A 3,577-nucleotide genomic window follows, 5' to 3' on the forward strand; every position below is an offset into this window, starting at 1 on the left:
TTATCAGCAATCCTGAAGTAAAAAAAAAGAAAGAAAGAAAGAAAGAAAGAAAGAAAGAAAGAAAGAAAGAAAGAAAGAAAGAAAAAAGAAATTCTGAAAAATGGTGGGACTTTAAGCTTATATAGCAGCAAAATCTAAAGAAACCTGAACTCATTGCCAAAACCTTTAAAGTCTTTATTTGTCTTACTGTGAACCATCATAAATTTGCTGCACAAATATTAAAATACAAGAATATCTTCTTGCCCGGAAAGATATTATGCTGCATATGATATAATTAATGAATTATCTTTATTAAATTAAAAGATTTCAGAATTCTGAAAAAACAACTGATCCCAGATGTCTCAGTTAAGGAATTATCAACCTATATATCCCTTCCCTAGTTGTCCTTTTATTTTTATAATTTTATTTCCTAAGTATCATCCTTTTAATTACTGGTTTAAAAGGAAGGCAGGATTTTTATTTTATTATTTATTTTATTGATTTATTCATGAGAGACACACAGAGAGAGATAGAGGGAGAGACACAGGCAGAGGAAGAAGCAGGCTCCATGCAGTGAGCCCAACGTGGGACTCGATCCCCGGACTCCAGGATCACGCCCTGGGCTGAAGGTGGCACTAAACCGCAGAGCCACCCAGGTGTCCCAAAGGCAGAACTTTTAAAAAGAAATGGCATATTCGAAGAAAGTAAGCCCTTCACTGGTGATTAGGGCTTGGAGAGCAGAGATGCTATTATTTGGCACCTGTTCCAAAAGTGGAGACCACTAGGTCTCCATTGCAAGAGATATCATGGCAACACTCTATCTCAATAACTGAAAGCAGAGTTTCTTCAGGAATTCATATTTTACAAATCTATATTTTTAATGATATGAATCATTTTCTAATATAGGTATTTTAAGACAATCCCTGTAGTGTCAATTGGCATAATATATACAGTACAATAAACAACATATGGCTCTAGGAAAAAAATGGGTAACTTATGTGTAGGAATAAAAATGTCTTCCTAAATTGGACAGGATGATTCAGTGGTATTTTTTATGTTGGTATTCTATAAATTTCTAACATCTTCACATGATTTCAATCTCTTCTGGGGCCTCTTACTGTCGGATTTTGGCAGTTGATCCTGTGATTTTACAACAGCAAGCCCTCCATGAGTTCTTAACACCCAAAGCCCCCTCTGTATATTGGCACACCACCTACAGATCCAAGCTGCAAAGTAGCTTCCATATGAAAGAACATAGCATGTTATTAAGCCAGTTCAGTTCTAGAAGGAGGAACACATTTTCAAATATATAATCTTTGAGATTGGAAAATTAATTTAAGAAGTAGAAATAAAACTAAATTCTTATAAAAATTATCGTTGTGGTTATCATGAATTTTTCAAGCACTTGTTTTGGAATTATTTTTCAGGTTTATAGAAGAATTGCAAAGAAAGTGCAGCGTGTTTTCTTACATCTTCACCAAGTTCAGTTTCTCATTATGGTATGACCTTACATTACCATAGTGAGAGTGTGTCAAGACTAAGAGACCAACATTGATACCCTACTATTAACTCAACCTCATACTTTATTTGAATCTCACCAGTGTTTCCATTAATGCCCCTTTTTTTGTTCTGGGGTTAAATCTGGGTTACCACATTGCTTCTATAATTATCTTGTTAGTTATACTGTGTAATATATCTCTCTGTATGCATTACCTAAACCTGAGTTCATAGTTAATATACCTACAACTCAATTTATACCACAGGGTTTTTCTAGCCTTCCATTTTGCTCATCTGTAACTTTCCTCTTTACAGTGAGAAACTTGGCTCCCTCTATCCATTGTCCATATACCTGTTCAATGCCACTACATATAAAACAGAATTAAAATTATGAACATGTATCCCATGAAAGAAAATTATCTGTACACAGGGTTTATATATAGTTTCTTTTGTCTTTACCCTTAAAATTTCCAGTCCAAATACCATTTTCCAAAGTGTTAGGCCAACTGTTTTATTTACCTAACTTTACAGCACAGTTGTACCATATATTTATAGCACTGTCAGATTCATTTGTCACAGTCTACATACTATCCTTAGATCCCTAAAAACCTGGTTGATTTTTTGGTTTTATACATTATAACACTTGTGAGGTACATTTCTACTAGCTTTAACAAATGCAGAGAGTCATGCATCCACCACCCCTCTTACTGTGTAGAATTATTCCATCACCCTAAAATTTCCACTTGTATCCCCTTATAGTAAACCATTCATCCCTTTTCCCAAATCATTAAGCACCTACTGATCTGCTTTCTGTCACTAAAATTTTGCTTCCCAAATTGCCATATGAATAAAAAGATACAATATGGATCCTTTTGAATTTCCTTTCCTTAACAAAATGCAATTAAGATTTCCCTCACGTATGGAATTCAGGAAACAAAAGAAAGAACAAAGGAAAATCAAAAGAGAGACAAACCAAAAAAAAAAGAAGCTGTTAACTATAGAGTATAAACAGATGGTTACCAGAGGGGAGGCAGGTGAGGGAATGGTGAAATAGGTGAAGGAGATTAAGGGTACACTTATAATGATGAGCATGGAGTGATATGTGGAACTGTTTAATCACTACATTGTACACATGAAACTAATATAACACTGTTAATAACAGTGGAGTTAAATTTTTTTTAAATTATTTATATTGTGGCATGAATCAATAACATTCTCCATTTATTTCTGAATAGTATTCTTCTGTGTGACTGTACCACAATTTTTTTTTTTTTTTTTTTTTTTTTAGAGAGAGAACATTTGTGTGAGAGCGAGGGGGAAAGGTGCAGAAGGAGAGAGAATCTCCACTAAGTGTGGAGCCAGACATTCTCACCACCCTGAGATCAATCCAAGATGAAATCAAGAGTCCATGCTTAACTGACTGAGGCACTCTGGAACCCCTGTACTACAGGGGTAGTGTGCCCCTGTACATGGGTTGTTTACCCATTCTCCTATTGAAGGACATCTTAGTTGTAATTATTCATCATGTATTTTTAAATTTCACAAGGGCAAAAATTAAATTGAATAGATGTTTTCATCAATTCCAAATAAATCAATAGTCGATAATAGTAATAAGTTAAACATGAATTTAATTCTTAAATATCTTTTCTGTTCATTTTCATTATTGGCACAGGTAGCAATGTCAGTGACACACTTCCTGGCCAGCAGGCTATTCCTAGACAATTTCATACTTTAAAAATATATTGTAATATGGATATATTCAAATAACTACTTACTTTAAATATCCAGACTGAATTATAATGAATCATAACTTATTTTAAAGGAACATACTGAATCCCATAACAAAATACTCATGGCAAATTTTCCTTCAAAAATAATGGGGATATCAGATGATAGCTACATTTATAGTGAAATACCATAAAGGATAGTTTTGTTGAATCACTATGTTGTACACTTGAAAGAAATGTAATATTGTGTGTCAACTATCCATCAGTAAAAATAGTAGAGACATGTCATTAAAGTAAACAATAATATTACTATGACCATTTTAATTAATTTTTATTTTTTAAATATTTAAATTCAATTTGCCAACATATACTAT

Source organism: Canis lupus, chromosome 24, assembly GCF_048164855.1.
Source record: "Canis lupus baileyi chromosome 24, mCanLup2.hap1, whole genome shotgun sequence".
NCBI lineage: Eukaryota > Metazoa > Chordata > Mammalia > Carnivora > Canidae > Canis > Canis lupus.